Genomic DNA, 20,282 nt, shown 5'->3' on the forward strand with positions numbered 1-20,282 from the left:
AGGAAGTGTGGAGGGCAAAGCAAGGATGAATTGTCTTTCTCTGTGTTGGTCAGATAGGTAAGTACACCTAGGTAAATGTGAAATAGTACCGTTGGCTCAAAGAGCAGTTTCAAATGGGATAATTCTTTAATGTGCACTTAACAAGTTTCGTTCTATGAGAGAATTCTCCCCCGAAAGGATTGGAAAGATTTCAATTAGCATGGTAATTTGTTTGTACCAAATTTCACTGATGTTGAATTTAAACCCTATCATAAAGAAGAAGTATTTTGCATGTTTGGAATAAGTAAATGTTCACTGTTTACAACAGGGTGTAACTTTTCAGAGAAGCATTGAGAATAGTGGTGGCAACTTAAAGAAGGGTTATGAATCCCTATGGAGTTGTCATGTTCTGATGGGATTTAGAAGGATGTATGCTAGTTTGCAAGTTTAGAGAGCAAGAGTTCCACACCTTCTGCCTTTCAGTGTGTGTACCTTGAGAGGAGCAGTAGTGTAGCAAGGCAAGGAGGAAAACACTCCCCTTTAGCACAGTCAGGTTCAAAAACATGCCTCTCCAGTCTTGAAGTATTTCACATTCTGACAGTATGAAGGCTCCTGGTGAGTTCATAATTCAACTTCTGCTTCCTGTCACATGACTGATGCATTGTGTGTCCTGAACCCTGGGGTTAAAAGTGGGCCCTGGTTATAGAAAAGTTGAACAGTTTTTAAATTTCTAAAGAGATTTATTGGGAAAAGCACTGATTAAAAGGACAGGTAATATCCCTTGTTTACTTTAACTCTATCTCATGTAATTCAGGATTTTCAATATGTTGCCAGTGTTAAAAATAGATTAAAAACTCAAATATTTGCTAGTTTTGTGTTTTTAACATTATGATCAGGTTTATTAACATGAACAAAGTATTGTAAATAAGGAATAGTGTGATGAAATAATCTTTGTGAAAGAGCTCTTTGGAATTGCCAGTTTTTACATTTTAAAGTTGAGATTTTAAAATGGGTAGTTTCTATAGCATGAGATGGCATACTTATAAATGAACACATTTAAAATGAATTAATGTGTTCTTGTTTCATTTAATCAAAATTTAATTAAGCTATTACCTACATTCATTTCTCTTAACAGCTGGTTTAGAAGAGATGCTTCTAACATTGAACTAATTACGGATTAAGTATTTAATTATATTTAAACAAGTTTTCATTCATTCGCTTTCTATACAGTTAAGTGTTTATGCAGGGGACTGCAGATTTTAAATCTGCAAGTCACTCAATTTGTTATTCAATCAGGTGATTACTCATTGTTTATAGCCAGACTGTGACTAGAAACAAGCTTTAAAAAAACCAAAACTGAACAAAGGTAATCCTAAAAGTATGCAGGCAATATCTGATGAACTCTGAAAAATGTGTATGTATGTGCGCATATGTCTACGTACAGAAGTGGGAACACAATACATATTTGCCCCTATCATTCATTAGCCAAAGCAGAATATATTATGAATAAAACAACGTCTACAATTTTGCATGATTTGGCTTGATACTGAGTTCTGTTATATTTGGTGTAGGATACTAGTTACCTTGGTGGATAACTTTCATTTAGTAATTTAATAAAATGTCTACCATAGAACACAAGACAGTATACTTAAGTTTCTCTTTGGATCCTGAGAAAGGCCACTGTTGCTTAGCTTCAGCAAGGTTGCTGGACTACTAGTTTTAAAACCACATCTTGAACCCAGGTACATTGAGCAGAATATACATAGACCAGTTGATAACCAAGAGCTTGGATCCAAAGAGCTGTATGGGAGAATTCTGTATATGTAGTAAGGTTTTTGAGGTGTATTCCACTCTCTGCAGTTCCACTATGCTTCTCAATATGTGGCCCTAAAAATGATTTTGATTACATGTAAGTCTGTTGAAGCTAATAGGTCTTGCAAGTGTTGCTCTTGAGTATAGTAAACTAAATTGATGGTTGTAGGTAAAGTTTCATATTGATGCGTTGATGGATTGCATTGCTTGAATCTTGATTGCTTGGTGGATTGCATTGCTTGAATTGATGTTTTGAACTCTTAATTCTGATCTTCCAGTTTCATGGATTGAGATGTTCATTGTGCTGAACTCCTTGGTAATTTCTGTGCCAGCCCCCAATCGCCCCACTCCTACATCTCCTGTCAGTGGTCCTACGTATATCTTCTCTTCGCAAGTTGCCTTCCTTGGTGTGTGCTGCACATAGCTGAGATTTTAGCCTGTTGCTGAACGTGAGCTCCAGTCTTGAGTGCTTATGGAATTGGACATCCTAGAATTCTGTCATAGCATTCCCCAGTTGTCACTGTTCAGTTTTAGCCTGCAGGAGCTGTGTGCTAAGCAATCCTGAGTGCTTTTTAAATCTTTGATGGAAAGGAAAATCTAGCATGAGTCACTTAAGATGGATTTTCTTTGAATCAAAGTATGCGCTTCTGTACAGTAGGTTACCCATTTAGATGCTCATATCATAAGGAGATGAAGTTACTTACTGTAAAAAAAAGATCCCAGCTGTGAAATATAAAGTGATATGTATTTTCACATATGCTGAGTTGATCTTCCTGAAGTCAGTCGCTTTCTCTGGATGGCCAGTATAACCTTTCAAAGAAATAAGCATATATAGTTTGGGGTTGTTTTAATGCCCTTGACTGGATAATGAAATGCACTACTGAGTAAAAATGTCTGTTGACAGACAAAAGAGGATTCCTCCCCCCTCGCCGTTTTAAGAACAGTAACTTTAGGTTTGTAGTTAAGCTAGGGTTAACATCAGTGCATGGTGGCTATTTGTACATCTAACATGATAGCCACCCTACATTTTCAGTTCCTTAACATGAATTATGCACTGTCTTTCACGAAGCAGTACTATGAACCCCTTCATTATCATTAAGCAAGCTTATTTAATCCTAAGAGACATGGTTGCTTGGTAGAACTCTGTCCAGAATATGTTGTTGACTGAATTTATTTTTAGATTGAACACAATGGCAGCAGTTTAAGAATGTGTGCCATGACTGTATTTATTCAGAACTGAATCCTACTGAGTTTAGGACTTGCTTCCTGGGAAGTGTACAAAGACAATTTGAAAAATCTAATAAATCAACTGTCTTGTGGTAAAATCATTCCCATGAACATTTATATATATTTAAATATACAGTTGGAAATTAATAGAACAGAAAAAATAAGCAGTTAAATAAGTACAGATTTGCCTTGTCCAGTTTGCCCATGAGCTTCATAACAGAAAGCGGATTTGAACATGCATCTTCCCAGTTCTGCCTCTGTATTTGAACACTATGCTGTCACAAACGTGTAGACAATGAATGTCTGTACATGTCCAGGCATGTCTTGGCGGGCAGTCCCATCCAAAGGGCCTGGTGTCTGGACATGGTGCTGCAGCCACTTCACCCCACTGCTCCCAAGAGGGCTTTTTTGTGGCATGGGGAGACAAAAAAAAAAACACCTTCCTTGCGGCTGGAAAGCCTCCATTAGGCTGAAAATTAGGCCACTGAAAATTAGGCCACTGAAAATGTGGTGTTAAGTCCAAAGCCCTGGGTGCTGGCATTGTTGAGGCAAAGGCTGGATGGAAGCCAACTGGTGTCAGCTCCTCCCCCAGCCACACCTCTGGACGCCCCTGCTACACCGACAGGTACGCAGGAACACTGAACATGGAAGCCCTCGCTGGCCGTCTGCCTGTAGATCCCCCCCTCTCTGCAAGTTCTCCCAGGAGGGCAAGTCCACCAGCATGGCCCTGTGCTGCCTCCAGCAGCAGATTTGACCTCCCCCCTCTTTAGATGGGGCTGAAAGTTTCAGAAGTGGGGCAGGGATGAGATGCAGTAGGATTTCCATCAGCTGCTGCTACGGTTTCAAAACTCTACATAGCTCCTTGCCATCTTCTTGCAGGTTGCCTATTCTCACAGGGGGTAAATGCACACCTCTTTCCACAACAAATACACAGCACTTATTCAAAAGAAGAAAACATTAAACTGGTATAATGCAAAACAAAGCCTGGCATGAAAAATGTTTACCCTGATTACAAAGTTTTAATTTTTTAAAAACACCAAATATGCATGCCTGCCTTAAGAACTGGTTTCACCAGTGCCACTTGCGTCCCTAAATGCTAAAGCTAAAAAGTAGTGCAGTGCATGGTCTGAGCACGACTGCGACTGAAGAGAGGAGTATGAAATTGTATCTAAAGGGATTCATTTCCCCTGTGGTGGAGGATTTGGGCTAATGTATGCACAAATTATTTTAGAAAAATAATAAAGGCAGCTGTACTTTGTAAAGTGAGTATGTATTCTGCACCATTTAAATCTTCTGGCATTGCCAGTTGCTTTGGGGAGCGGGGGGGGGGGGATGTAAATGGCCATTATGCTGTTTTTCTTCTGTACGATAGCCCACTCCCCATTTCCATTGCTTCACATTCTTTGGACAGATTAAAACAGCTGCATCCTTGACATTTCTTCTCAATGCCATCACTGACCCATTAAGATAAATACAAAGGTAGAAAATGTGCAGCGATCTGTGGCTTGCTATACATAGACGCAACTGGCTGTAGATTCCTGCAATGCAAGTCTGTACATATAAGGAGTGGGCCTCAGTGCAGGAAGACCAGAAACTGAAAGACGTCTTAATCTAATGATGCAGAGTTTCAAGACAGGTAGATAAAGAATAAATATATGTGAATGTATAAAATAATAAATATATGCAGTCCCAGGGCAAACAATATGATGGACTGAATGTATAGTTAGCTTAGAATGACAGGGTCTTGGCATAAGTAATAGAATAAATTTAGTGTTGACTATCATCAATATCTGCACTTTGTAATTGTATATGTCATATGGTTATTCCAGAAGATAAAATAATGTCTTTTAGCGATGTGGAATGGATGCCAGTTTAAGAGATTTTTGAAATTAATAACTGAGACCTCCAATAAATCTCAAGTGTGCCTGTGCGTAAAACTGGAATACACTAGAGAAAATGAGCATCCCATAAATAATGTGACAAAATACTTCAATTAAAGCTATACTAATTAGTTCTAAGCAAAATAAATGTGAGTTGACCGTAATGCAATCAAAAAGAATCAGAATTCTTGTAAATACTTCAGAAGTGGGAAAACAGCTACAAAGCTAGTGGAGCCTACAGATCTAGTTCAGAAAAACGAACTAAGGCAGGAGAAAAAATAACGAAGATAGGACACAGTTTGTAGATCTAGACAAACTTGTATCCCACTCTACTAGAACTTGCAGGTACTCAATGCAGTTGGTGGGTAATAGATTGATTATAGATAAAAAGTGAGGACTGATTTTATACAATAAGTCATTGCTTTATAGAATACACTGCCATGGGATTTACTGGTGATCACTATTTTTGGTGGCATTAAAAGGAGATGTCAGAGTTATGGAAAGTAGTTTTATCCAAATATTACTAGTCAGCCTAAAAGAAACCTTCATATTCAGAGACAGCGACCATTTGCCAGAGTGACCAAAACAATGGCTGAATACTTCTGAGAGAAATAAACCTCATGAGAGTTTAGGAAACCCTGGAGCCTGCTTAGCTTGCTGGGCTGGTTTTAGTGAGGCTTGGGAAACTGAAAATGGGAGAATTATCTCTTCTAACTTCCTGAGTGGGAATGGAGGTGGTAGCAGAGTTGTATGGGCGAAAGTGGAGCTGTAGTGTGGGAGGCTGCGGCATTTGTTGCCTAGGGTAACCCCCTGATCTTGCCTTAGAGAATGAGCCAACCCTGACAGTAGGTTTAGAGCTGGGTGTTTCTTCTGTAGCTTTTACTCTAGTGAGCATTTTTGGTTTTCCTTTTAATTAGCCTTGCTGTTGTCATGTTCTTCAAGGGCCCTATCCTCTAAGAGTGTCCCTCCCCGACATGATCAGATTCAGACTGCTAACTTTTGAAAGTACCCAACTTGTGTGACTTTTGGTAGCTTAATGATAGTGATAAACAAGCATCAAGATTGGCATTTCTGGCAACAAGAAGGATTTTTTAACATGCCACTTTCTGTTGTTCAGCTGTTGATAATGACAGCTGATGTTTCCTTCATTGTCTTCCTATTCAATTAACCTCACCCTAGGCAAGTAGCAGGTTGCTCGCGACTGTATCTAACACATAACCTAATAATTAGTGCATGTGGCTAATTGCCACAGACAAAGATTATGTTGTGTGTGTCAGAAATATTGTCAAGTCAGGTAGTTGGCTGAGATTTCAACAATGTTGCGAAGAAAGGTGGAGTAGAGGTAGTTCATTTCATGCTTCTGCAGTACCCTTGTTGATGTTTCTGACTTCAAGCATAATATTTATATTAAGGAGCCTGGCATAAACAGTACAAAAGGTTTAATACTCTTATAACATTAGATCATGAAGATGTATACCCTTTCAGCAAAAGCTGTACTCACATTAAAAAAAGCTCTCCCAAGTCTAACAATAGTTTGGATTCAGATTGGCATTTCCATAGGTGCATGATTTCCATTCATGGAGTACAGTTTACCCAGCTCCTCCCTTCCACAGCATTCCAAAACGCTTCCCACAGATACTGTTCCTGGGAGGCCCCTGTTACCTAGGATCAAGATTTTGGAAGGCGGTTTGGGGCTGAAATAGTCATGCCTACAGAAATTCGACTCTGGATCCAAGCCATTATCTGAGCAATAAAATATACAAGCGAATAGAGGCATTGTTCCAAGTAGCACTGAAGATTATCTGGAAGCCGCAAAGCTGGAAGCATATGTAATTTCAGTTTCCAGTGCTTCCAGGATGTGGCCTTGTTTCTTGGAGGATAGATGGGATTGAAGGGTATAGATACGAATAGAGGGGGTGGAGGAGATAATCACACCTTTCCGTTATTGGAGGATGTACTAGCAGTCCTCATATTCATGTCTCTCCTGGGAAGGAGAGCATGTTCTGAAGATTTACACTTGATTCCCTTCCTTGACATCCAAGAAGCAAGGAAGAGGAAGCATGGCTCACATGCCTTTTCTCTTTGGCACTACCACATGTGCAATTCCACTCTCTACGCATGGGTTAATTTTGTTGTAAAGGGATGGGCACAGATGCCAATATCATGACCCTCATTTCCTTTCTGAGTTTTTGAGCTAGTCTAGTGAATTCCTGATGAGTGTGAACTACCAAAATGGGGAGCTTGAGCTAATTATATCCCCCATTGCTAAGTTTAGAGGGATGTATCACCCATCACCACTATAATAACAAACCTGCAATGTGCTACAGGCACACATATCCTAACAGAATGTTTGAGGAGAGATGTTTGCTCATTCTGTGCACCAAACTCAGTATACCTTCAGCCACTTCATCCTAGCTTTGTTAGGGAATTCATATGAAGCGATGTATCACATTTCAGAACATTCCTGTTCTCTAAATAGGCATCTTTTGATTCCTCGCCTCACTATATGAGTGCTCTTGGGAACATTTTCCCCAAAGAGCACATCTTGCATAAATCCTTTGGTACTTGCAAAATACTACTTCGTTTCAACAGGGCCTAGGTTCTCTGATTGTGATTGCCCCTCATCTAGTTTTAGGATGGTCAGTTGAAAGTTTCTGAGTAACAATGCTGGAAAGACTAAGACCTGAAATACTGGGAAGTTCCTTCCAATCAATTCTGGGCAAGATAGTTTGGCTCAGTACCTCCTTAAAATATTCTGTAAGGTCATCTAATATGGTATTATGTAAAGGCATGAGACAGGAATGGGATTGCGCCCACTGGTCCCTTTTTTCTATACGTATGGCATAACATGTTTAAAAGCTATGCTGCAAAGAGCAGAGTTCTGAGCAGAACACAGACTTAGTGTGCGTACTTTATATGTGTGAATGTTCTTGCATAAGTTAAGCAGAACATGCTTGTGGGAGGACAGCAGGGGCATTTTTGCCCCCTCCCTGCATAAATGTATTGCAAATTATTGTAATGTGTAACATTCTAGCATATGCTGACAAGTCTCAAGTGCTTTACACCCCTGAAGCTGAGGGGGCGCTTAGTTGGCATAGCATTTGTTGTAATTAGATGCCATCAACATCCTCAAGAAAGCACTCCTCTCAAACAGCCTGTGTTATAAATAAGCATACAATGAGCCAGGCTGTAGTTACAGCTCTGCTAGCAACAACAACTGCTCCACTGGGGAAGCAGCCCCAGCATGGGGGTCAAATCAGATGAGGGATTCGCCAGCCAAGACCTGATACAGATGCAGAGGCAAAGGGCTGACCTGGATGACTTTGCACAGGCTCTGCTTCTCATTTTTAAACTGTTCTGCAACCAAGGCAAAGTAGTTCCATGTGCTTACTTTGTGCCCCAGAGATCTTAGAGCCCTCATGTGCAAATGACTTTGCATGGGTTGCAGCACATGCACTACTTCTTGTAAGTAGGGCCACCAAGTTCAGTTTGGGAAATAACTGGAGATTTGGGGGTGGAACCTACAGAGGATGGAGTTTGGGGAGAGAACTCAGGAGGGATGTAATGTGCCAGAATTTACCCCAGGGGAACTGATCTCTGTAGTTGTAGATTACCTGTAATTCCAGGAGAGTTCCAGGCCCCACTTGGGGCCTGGCAATACTAACTGAAAGTTGTGTTTGTGTTGCTAGCGTTTAGGTGTAAACTGGGACTTTGTCCACTCCCAGGATATATGGGTACAACGAAAAATAAGACAAATCCAATGGAATCTTGAAAGCTAACAAGATTTATTTAAGCATGAGTTTCTGAGAGCACTTCTTCATAAATCATGGGAAGGAAATAATGTTGAAGATTTTTACAAGAAAAATCGCAGAAGGAAAGAGAAGGAGCTGGAGCCGAGAGACGGTTGGTTGGTTCAACCTGAAAAAGTAAGCTCTGACTGATGAAAGGTCACACAGGAATGTGTTAGTGTTTAAGGTGTCTCTGGACTTCTGTTTTATTTTACTATGGTAGACTAATTGGGCTACCCTGGGGGGACAACAACACAGCCCACTCTGCATTTAAAAAAACATAACAGGTGTCATGCCTTGCTGATTTCTGTTGCCAGGAGCTTGGTCCTCTGAGGAAGCCTTTCACACCCTCAAATTCCTTTCCTTCCATGCTCTCCGTAGCTTCTGCATATGTGGTACTCAGTGTGGACTGCAGGTGTGACATACTTTTACAGAAATATTCATGCTTTCCCCTGTGTCAGTTTCCTGGCCTGCAATTGAATGCTGCCATGTTCTGCTGGGCCAGTTGGGAAAATCCGCAAGTACATTTTTGACTTTTCCCAACACAGCAGACCAAGCCAAGCTCCCTTAGGACCATTCCAGGTTAGGAAAATAGTGTGGGTGGGAAGGCTAAATCTCCTACTCCAAGTATGGCACAACTGCGATCTATATCAGGCATGCAGTGATCGAGGAGAACCCACAACGCACAGATGACCTCAGAACAAGGAGGTGAATAAAGGAAGAAAAGTGGAAGGAGCTTATTTTCACTTCATGTGTTGGTATTTAATGTTCATTTTTACAAATGGAAGAACTTGAAACAAAGCTAGAACAGCCACTGAATTAATTTGAAAGCAACCATCAATAAGGGAGGCTCAAGGAAAAATCACAAAGCTTCCTATTGTTGATCCTAGACAACAGCCAACTCAAACATCTGTCACGCAGATGTTGACATCACCAAATCCAAAAATGACTCTCCCCAAAGGATGGAAAAGAATGTGTACGTGTATGCGTGCACTGGCGTGCAGGGAGGAGTGTTTTAACCCATTCCCTGCTTTTTATTTCTCTACTCAGTTGACCTGTATAATCTCCCTCCCACCTTTAGGTGATTAAGCATTCTGTCCCTCTCTACACTCTGCAAGACATTTTTTTTTAAGTGTCAAGGGTTTATTTTGTAACATCCTCTGAAAAATCATGGAAACTTTAGTAGTGTGGATGTGCATAGAGTTTTCTTATTCAGTCCTCAGGATGCCTCCAAAGAAAGTTCTTTGGAAAGGCCCTAAGTCTAACAATGATAAGTGTTTTCTACCAAATTTGTAGGGCAGGCCTAAATTATATTTTTCCAAGCCCGTTGACTTTAATGGCTTTAGAAGTGTGTAACTATGCACCTGGATTGCGCTGTTAATTGCTACACAAAGGGCTACCTGGATGCTGTAATTCCAAACCAGTTCAAAAAGGAATCTGGGATATAAGGGGATTTCCGCACTGACAGACTTGTACTGGTTTCTATCTAGGTTCACCTCAGTGTATCCGCACTGCAACTGAGCTCAACGTTGTTTTGTCTCAGTTCCCCGCCCCCCCTCAGAACTGCGACATCCCTGTCGCAGTTATGAACTGCACCTTTCTGCTGGAACAAGGTCGATACCATTTCGAAGCTTTGAAACGACACCTCATCCGTTCAACCAATCAGGAGCCACTTTTGTGGCATGCGCAGAACAGGAGAGTTGTGGCGGGCATGTAACTGTAAACTGTAAAAACTGTAAAAAAAAGAATGCTCCCGTTTCCCGTGGTAACACAAGCTCCAATCACGATCGAGGAGTGAAACGGACACCAAGATGATCCCGCCCACTTAGCTCGGTTCCAGGGGGCCAAGTAAGTTGCTGTGCGGACAGCCTGGAATCGCCCCCCACTGAAGGGAACCGAGTCGACCTTAGCTCCCTTCTGTAGTGCGGAAAGCCCCTAAAACAGTTTTCAGAATTCTACATCCATTCTTAAAAGATTCTTGGAGCCCTTGTAATATGTAAAACTTGAAGTGAGAGTATTTAAGCCATGTCGGGTAAGATTTTCATAGCTAGAAGGATGCTCATGAAGAATCTCAGTCAATGGATGGAACTTCAGAATCCTTCACTTTGCTGCTTCCTATGTCTTGCATGTGCAGAATTAATTGCGCAGACTAGTTTATTTGGCAAATGTATTTGGCAGAATGTTCAAGGCAAGGAACAATAATTAAAAATCATGCACAAAAGGACAAAGGTGTTAAAAAAGTACAAGTAATTATCCTGCAGCCAACTTAATGTACTAAGAAACACACAAAGAACAAAGAGACTATCACCCTTTTCACACATCCTGAATAATGATCTACCAAACCACTTTACCAATCGCTTGCAAGTGATTTTTGCAGCTTCACACAGTAAAATCTAGTTGCAAAGTGCATTGAAAATGGATTGCAAGTACATTATTTGGGATGTGTAAAAGTGCCTGTGTGAGATCCCCGTCTGCTAGAAAGAGCTAAGATCTTAACTCTAGTCTGCAGTACACAATGAAGCTGACTACCAGGGCTAGTTCACAGCCCAAGTGGCCATTTGGGGCACCACAAATAGAAAAGGGTGCTGATGTGGGAGAGAGCCAAAGTGGTTATGAACAGAGGACTCTAATCTGGAGAACCAGGTTTGTTTCCTCACTTCAACACATGAAGCCTGCTGGGTGACCTTGGGCTAGTCACAGTTCTCACAGAACTCTCTCAGCTCCACTTACCTCACAAGGTGTCTATTGTGGGGGGAGAAAGGAAGGAGTTTGTAAGCTGCTTTGAGGCTCCTTACAGTTGAGAAAAGTGGGGTATAAATCCAAACTCTGCTTCTTCAAAAGCGTGGCCCCAATCCTTTGTCAGTTCCCAGTTGTGTACTACTTCTGCCTAGGTCCAAAGCAAGTTCATGAGGTGATGAGGCTCGTCTTCTCAGACATCAATGCAGTGGGAGGAGATGATGGACATAACTATATTGATCATCAGCACGCCGATCCACACCACCATGTTCAGCCACAGCCCCTGCTAGCCCTGCTGAGGCTTAATTTGCTCCCATGACATGCCCCATTGGCTCAAAGCGCAAAATGCCTTGAGTCAACCCTGCTAGCTTGAGCTGTGGTGTGGAGTAGAGGAAAAAGACAGAGCAACTGGAAAGAAAGGCAGATTAGCTGGCTTGTGGATTGGAAGGAGAGAATGAAGCAGAAAAAGGGAGAGGCTATGGGGGCTTTCAGAAAGAGGAAGAGAAAATATTGGTGAATGGGAAAAATATGTTACCTCATTACAAGTTCTTGCAAGTCCCACCCCTCTTGGGCATATATATTTTCCACAAGTTGTACAGCAGAAAGGATTCAGCTTTTTTTCACAAAACAACTTGGGATCGTGCTAATTCTAGCAGATCTGACAGAATTGCTGCTAGTTTACAGTCCTCTGTCTCTGTTTTTGAAGTTGCCTTCAGTTTTTCCCTCTGTGGAGGAGAGGGAGGGTAATTTTTACTAATGTTTCCACCTTCTGCAGACTCACATAGTGACGTGTACAATTTTGGCAGGCACAAAAGGCTGAAATGAAATTTGCCTTGTGCTGCTTAGGATTCAAGGTAATATGTCTGGAAGAGAAATCTTTAATTTTACTAAGTTGGTTGATGAAGTGGGGGAAATAGTAATATACATTTTACTTGGTGGTAGGCTGCAGAATAAAATAGTTTTCTGTAGCATCTGTTCCCCATATGGAGAGAGTGGGAGGGTTCTGAAGGGAAAGAATGATTTAGCTACACCAGAAATACATGTGACGGGGCAGTAAGTCAGAATTGTCCAGACTGGTGATTTTGTGCTCAGCCTCAGCAATTTCTTTTTCCACCAATCATTGACCTGTTTCATTGGCTTTAGGAAGTCTTTCAAATCCTATGTAGTATGCCCTCTTTATCTGATCTATTTGATTGTATGGGTCTGCACACAAGGTAAGCCAGCATGGGAAAGGTTTGTTTGTACCCACTGGATACAACCAGTGGTGGGATCCAAAAATTTTAGTAACAGGTTCCCATGGTGGTGGGATTCAAACAGTGGCTGGGATTCAAACAGCCAATGGGGCTGGGTGGGGCACGACGGGGGCGTGGCGGGGCATTCCAGGGGTGGGGCATTAATAATTTCTCTGTTACTGCTGCTCACCAGGAAGTAAGTTAAGAATAATTTTAAAGTAACACAGGGTTGTTGTTTTTTTGCACAGGAGGGGAACGTAGGAGCTGCCCCGCTACCTCCCACAGCTGAAAAAAAGTCTGTGTTGCTTTAAAATTAAGTTTAACTTACTGTCAGGCAAGCACCCTGGCCTGTCCCTGCCCCAGTCTCCTTCCCGCCACAGGGCCGCTTGCTTGCCTGGTAGTAAATTAAGGGGGTGGGGAGGAATAAGGTACATGAGGAATCAGCAGGGAGCGCAATGCGTCAGTTTCTCACTTTTGGGGGGAGGGAGGGGGGCTGGTGGCTGAACATGCCCCCATGTGATGCAGGGAAGTTGCACTCGGGGTTTATGCCCCCCGCCCCACCACGACACCAATGCTTTCTCCTCCAAGGAGTAGACCAGCAGGGGAAGGGTAGAAAGTGATATAGCAGCCACAGCTGTTTTAGTCTCTAGGATCTTTTGTGTCTCTTCTGGTTTCCTGCACATGCAGGGTCAGTTTTGTAACTGTCTTTTCCAAAGGTCACGATATTGAGTGTCTTCTGGGGTAAGATTCTTTGCCTGCAGGTCTTCATTGATTGTGTGTCTCTAATTTCATATAAAAGCGCTATGCAGCTTGCACCTTTCCCCTGATCATTCCCGTTTCTGTTGCTGTTAGCTCTGGCAGGGGAAAAAAGACAGGTTATGTTTCTAGTTTTTTCATAAATAAACTGAGAGACTCTGTCTATTTTTTAAACAAAACAGGAGTGTGCAGGTTGTGAAGGGCAGGGTTCTAGTCTGCATCATACTTTAGTGGTTGACCCCCTGCCCCCTCATCTGGACTGGCTTTTGGTATCAGAGCTGGACCTGGAAGAAAATACTAACAGCCTCAGAGCTTCGTAAAGGAAGGCAAGGGCCCAGTGTTTCACTTGCCTCATCACATGCTATATTAGTGTAAAAATACGAACATGCCTTCTCCTGCTTGAAGATCACAGCACATCATCTCCCTAAGAACTGATTCCTCTGTTGAACAACTCTTACTGTAATCCCCCCCCCAATATCCAGTTTGAATCCTTCTGCCTGAAATATAAACCCATTTTTGCAAGTCCTGACTTCCACTGCCAACAGGAACAGCTTTCTGCTGTCTTATATGCCTGAAGTTTGGTAGGAAGAGGTACAAGATCTCCCATTATTACAACTAACCTCCAGGCGACAGACATAATTTCATTAGGAGAAAATTACTGCTTTGGAAGGTAGCCTTATGGCATTATGTCCAAATGAAGTCCCTCACCTCCCCAAACCTCACTCTTTTCAGACCCCACACCCAAAATCTCCAGGTATTTCGCAACCCAAATCTGGCAACCCTAGGTACCAGCCGTCAAAATGACATCCTGGTTGTGAGGAAAAGGAGTTACAGGTGATCATGTACTTCTCATTGAAATTAATGGAAACAACTGTCTGCTGTATTTCCTAATACAACTAGCTTTAACTCTAAAGACTGCATCTTTATCAGCCTTTTTTTTCTCTTTGCACCTCTGTGATATTTTTCTGAATTTGAACCTTGTTTGTCATACAGGGATTATGCTTGTCTACTGTGCTTGTCTGTCAAACTTTTCTGGAACACTTATTTGAAATGCTAATAATATTTTTGCTAGGCAGAAATGTGATGACTTGGCTTGTGTGCATGATATCATTCCTGTCTTGTTCTGCATGAATTGATCTAGTGATCTGGAAGTAGAGGTATGTTCTTGTTACAAAATCAGCTCTTCCTGACTGACTTTTCTTGCCAGCTTGTAAGATATTAATTAGTTGTAGACCAGGAGTGTGTGCTGGAACCTATTACAGAATTATGAATGAATTGGTGTGTGTGTGTGTGTTGTTGTTGTTTTTAAAGATGGTACTGAGCTCTCTTACTGAAGTTCACCTCCCTCTCTCTTCCTTGCTCTTTCCTAAGTTCTTCTTGAGTGGCCAGGACCTATTCATGTATACAAAAACATTCAGTAATAAATTTTTGAAACAGGATGGTGTTATAATCCTTGGTCTAATGAGTGGACTATAGGCCTCAAGAAACCTCTCTTCCAAAGTATGCCTATAGTTCCAAAATCCCCTTCAAGATGCATGACTGGGCTGGAGGGAAATGGAGGGAAAAACAAGCCAGTCGCTATCAAGGAGTCAGAACTCCAACAGAGATCATGTAAGGCCCTACACAGAGAATCCCTGGAGATTTTGGGCTGGAACCAGGAGAAGGAGCTTCAGTAAGGTACAACGCTATGGAGTCCACCATCCAAAGCAGCCATTTTCTCCAGGGGAAGTGATCTCTGTTGTCTGGAGATCAAGTGTAATTCTGGAAGATCTCCAATCTCAACTTGGAGGTTGGCAAGCCTACCCCTCAATCTGAGCCATGGTGAAACTGTTTTTGGAGGAAGCTGAAAATGCAGAGTCTCAGTGCTCACACTGAACTTTAAAAAGGTGGGAGAGAAAGCAGATGGCACACAGCACAACTGAACTAAAGGTAGGCTCAGAAGTACTGGGCACTGAGTGGTTCATGAGGGGCTATAGGGAAGGTTGGGCCCTCTAGCTATGCTAAAAGAGCTTGATCTTCCTAGACAAAGGAGGGTCCTTGTTTTCCTTGGGGAAAATAAAGAGGAATATTACTCTTAAGTGTTGACTAGTTAATCTAATGATGTGAGCACTTGACTTTAATGGGCTAAGCCAGGGAATGCCCTAAGGTGACAGTGATCTGACTCAATCACAGCTGAAAAACAGTGGAAATGCAAGTAAGGTGGCCTTGAGGAGAAGTTAGTCAGAGGAAGAAATTAAGATTAGTTCTGTACTGGCAGGAACACTTAAAGCAATGACATTAGGAGGTGGAATTGGCTTTTTCTAGCAGAAGATATTGTTTTTACCTTAATCCCTTTAGAAATGGAGAGGTAGACTATTTTGCAAGGCAGATATGGGTGAAGGCAAGTCCAGACAGTTTTTCTGTCTTTGTGGGTACACTGGCCAATGCAGAGAATGGGCGCACCATCTTGGCACTGCACTGCTAGGCAGAAGGGTAGAGACACTGTTGTCTTAGAAACAGAGCCCCACCCCACCCCACCAAGCATAGGTCTGGTAACAGTATCAGGTAGTGAAATAAAAGAATCAGTAGGTAGTTGCATCAGATAATTTTATTGTTTTCCATCCGGCTTCTTGTTTCGTGAGTCATTCCTAGGGTTGCCAGCTCCAGGTTGGAAATCTTCTGGAGATTTGGGGGTGGAGCCTGGGGAAAATAGATACCTCACCTGGAGGCTGGCATCTCTAGTTGTACCCTACATAATTATTAGTGTCCCTGTTTTAGTTCTGCTCCATGTTTCTTGTATTATATGCTATATTTATTCAATAAACTTTTTCTTGTTCATTGTGCCTGGTTCTTCACCCCTCAGACTTGACTAAAGAGACAGTTGCCTGGTGCAGGAAAGGTGCTCCGGGTCCTCTCTAGTGAAGTCCTAGAACTGAAGGGGTGGCAGTCAGTTAAGGCCCTTGCCTCCTTCAGGCCAGGAGGGGGCAAGAAGATGAGAGTTTGTGGGTAGTGGAGGGAGAGATTCTTGAAGGCATGTCCCATCTGTGGTAAACCTGCATTCCCATTCCTTGACACATGGAAAAGGACTGGTGGAATCTGGTTAAGTACAGTTCAGGCCTTAAACAGCATTACACTCCTTTAAGTCCACTGACATTAATGGGCTTAGAGGGGTGCACTCTTTTTAGAACTGCACAGTAGAACATGTATCTTTGTCTCTTTGTATCATCAGCCAGATTAAAAACCCTTCTTTCCTATATGTTTTGAATTCCAAGTAATCTGGTTTCCTAATAACAAACTTTGATCTGGTTGATTGTATCATATTGCCTATATACGATTATAAGGTATTGGCAGTTCAAATACCTGTGCTGTGCTATATGCTATTACAAAACACACATTTGGGTTTTATCTGGAAAACTGGTAAGTGTCCAGGGGGCTAAAAAGAATGCCTGTTTGGAGTGGCAACAGAAGTTCCAAGTTTTTGTGGCTTTCCTAACATTTTAGCTGGAAAACTATATGAGGATGAAAAGTCTTGGCAGCTGGCCAAAAGCCCTGTTTGGCCAAAGTCTTTCCCACATGGGTTTTCTTTTAAAATGAAAAGTATATACAAGCTTGTCAAAGTGCTTTTCAAATGTAAACAAACTAACCTTTCAGAAACAAAGGGAATGAAGTAATTATGAAAAAAAGAGTAGATATGTCTCACCTAGCTTACAGTTGCTATTATGCTAGTTGCTATGTAAACAATTTTATTTCTGGCTCACACCACATACCAGGTTGTAGGTCAGGGCCAAGTAATCCTACATTATCAATTTAAGCCTGCTGTGGCTTTCATCCACCTCACGTTTGGGTAAAAGCTTCTCCAGCATTACCCAGCAGCTGCTGTTTTGTTCACCTCAGAGGCAGTTGCCACCAGAGGACTATTGCTGGTCGAAAAGTTTTTGATGGCAACAGAAAATAGATAGTATTTCTTCGCTCCTTTCTCCTCCCCCTGCCCCTTCCTGAAGCTGAAATAGCTGCCACCTGCTAAGGAATGCTGCTAAGACAAGCTGATGACAGGCTTGGGTCTTACACGGAACGCTGTCCAGCAGGGGGGAGATTACTAGGAACCTGACAAAATCTATTCTAATTTTATATGGTGGTTTGGGGGGATGGGGTGGAGGAGCTGATGTTCTATTTTAACAATAAGGGAGGAAAGCAATGAAGATATTTCTTGAACAGTGTCAGACAAATGCATCCAATTGCATCAAAAGCTCAAATGATGATATGGTACATTTATAAGAGATTAAAAATATGATCGGATTGGCCCTCATTTCAGAGGTAGATGTAGTACAAACCTTTATAGAACAGTTCAGTCCTGCTGTCTCTCTTATTCCCTAAATCCTTCATTAGATATTTTACAAAGGGTTTCTCTTCATTTTTGAAATTTAGGAGTTCATTTATAGAGTCTGACTCTCTTTCTAGTACTGGAAATGTCATGGGAACAAACCCTTAACACTGTTGCTGGGGCGAGGATCCCTTTAGTAGTGTTAATAGGTATCCCAGTGGCACCACAAGGCCTTCTCAAATAAGCCGCCTGAGCTGTGGAGGCTTATCTGGGGAATTCAGATTAGCCTGTACACTCCCACACATGCCAGCTGGGTGACCTTGGGCTAGTCACAGCTTCTTGGAGCTCTCTCAGCCCCACCTACCTCACAGGGTGTTTGTTGTGAGGGGGGAAGGGCAAGGAGATTGTCAGCCCCTTTGAGTCTCCTGCAGGAGAGAAAGGGGGGATATAAATCCAAACTCTTCTTCTTCTTCTTCTTTTATCCAGAAATAATGTCTGATCCTTTAAACTGTTTTTCCCAGTGCACCCATTAAAAATTGCCTAATTTTAAAATACGGTGTTCCAAATCTGGAATGGAGTGTTTCCACTACAGCTTTAATGCAATTCCGCAAGATGGACTCTACAATGACTTTGCAGGGCACTGTGCTGGTGTTACAGCCAGACACACTGCCATGCACATTGATATTTCTTTGAGTTTTAAGGGACAATGAGATGTTTATGGAGACAGGATTTTTTTAAAAATCTAGGGGAATACATGCCACATTCTTCAATAGTGATGGAAGACACAAATTTATAAGGGTTTTTTTTTTGCTATCTTTCCATAGTTTTTCCATTCCCTTGGAAGTATGTGTTGTGGATAGCTGAGAATCCAGTGAAGTAGGTGTGAATTTTTAGGCAAGGAACATTTCCACCCTTTTCTCTTTCTGTCACAATGGTAATTCGTTTTGTCCAAAATTTCTAGTAATGTTCTTACTTTTTTATCCTGTGTTTCCATGGAATAATGGCAGCTAAATTATGGAATGAAGACTACAGTCTCTAGGGATAAATGAATACACTCTAGATGTAAATAGTTACTTGCTCCACTGAATTGGGACATCAATAAACCACTCCATGCCGTTTCAGGTGGTAGATGTATTAGTCTACAATAGCAGAATGAACTTCGAGCTCAGGTCCACCTTAATGATCAACATAATTTTTCAGGGTATAAACTTTTGTGAGTCAAAACTCACTTTGGTATTTTCTGTACAGCAGGGCTGGAGCGAGGGGAAACTGCACCCAGGGCAAACATGTGCCCTGCCCCCCTGCCATGCCCCAGAGAGCCCCCACACCGGCACGCACCCGGTGCATCACACACTCCTTGCCCTCTTGGCACTACGCCACTGCCTCACAGCACCATTATAATTGGCGTAAAGTGCAATACAAACCGTTTTTGTGGGGTGACTTCATACAGATCCTGTCCCCAAAATGAATTTGGCCAATTTTATTTCCCTGAACCCAAGATTTTTAAAAATCACTAAACCATCAATTCTTTTGCAGAATCCCAGGTTGGAGCCACTCCCTCATGAACAGCCAGGCAGGAAGCGCTTTATTTCTCTCCCCTCCACCGTGCCATCCACAGTCAGGGAGAATCTGCCTGCCACAGCAATACATTCAGAGGTGGGATCCAGCAGGTTCTCACCAGTTCCCGAGAGTGGGTTACTAATTATTTGTGTGTGCCGAGAGGGGGTTACTAATTGGGTCCGCTTTTCCATCTCCAAGCCCTTGCCTCCCCGAGAGGCATACTGCCTTTGAACATGAAGGTTCCATATAGCAATTGCGACTAAAAATTTAACTCCCTGAACTGGGTTAATCCCTTTCAGGTACTGCAATTCATTGATTCTCAGCCTTTCGTACCTTTTATCTCACCAGTCTCTATCAAAGAACCTGTGTGTTTCACCATTGCTGTGTTCAGATTTGTGAGTTGGGGCATTTTCTATAACGTGATGATGATTTAGAAATGACCTGGTGCAAAAAAATTTGGGGGGGTTGTGGTGGGGTGGCTGCCCATGGGGGGGCATCCAACTCAGGTTTTGCCCAGGGCTCAGGTTTGCCTAGGTACGCCTCTGCCCCCTTTGCTGGGGGCTGGGGGCTGGCGAGGGAACCTGTTACTAAAATTTTTGGATCCCACCACTGAATACATTCCTAATTACCCTGTCGTTCCAGGGAGGTCCCTTTTTTTTGTTTGTTGCACATGCACAGTTTTGCAGGTACAGCTGATCATATTGTGGGATTACTGGCTTGGTTGCGGGGGCTTATTTCTGTATGCCTGAGCAGCTATGCCTGTGATTCAGGATATTAAAATAGAGAAGTATCTCCGTACGAAGGCGCGAAAGCAACCTGGATTGTTTCCACGGGCTCCAATTGCTGCCTGCATGACATGCATGTGAACAGGAAAAAGGAAAACGGGTTCCTTTATAACGACTGTTCTGTGAAATCCACCTTTGTCAGGTACTGTGTTTCCTTTGCTGCATAGTAGTTATATTAGCTCTCAGTATACAGCAAGTTGACTGTCGCAGTTATTTATGTGCAAGAG

This window comes from Sphaerodactylus townsendi, linkage group LG05, assembly GCF_021028975.2.
Source record: "Sphaerodactylus townsendi isolate TG3544 linkage group LG05, MPM_Stown_v2.3, whole genome shotgun sequence".
Lineage (NCBI taxonomy): Eukaryota > Metazoa > Chordata > Lepidosauria > Squamata > Sphaerodactylidae > Sphaerodactylus > Sphaerodactylus townsendi.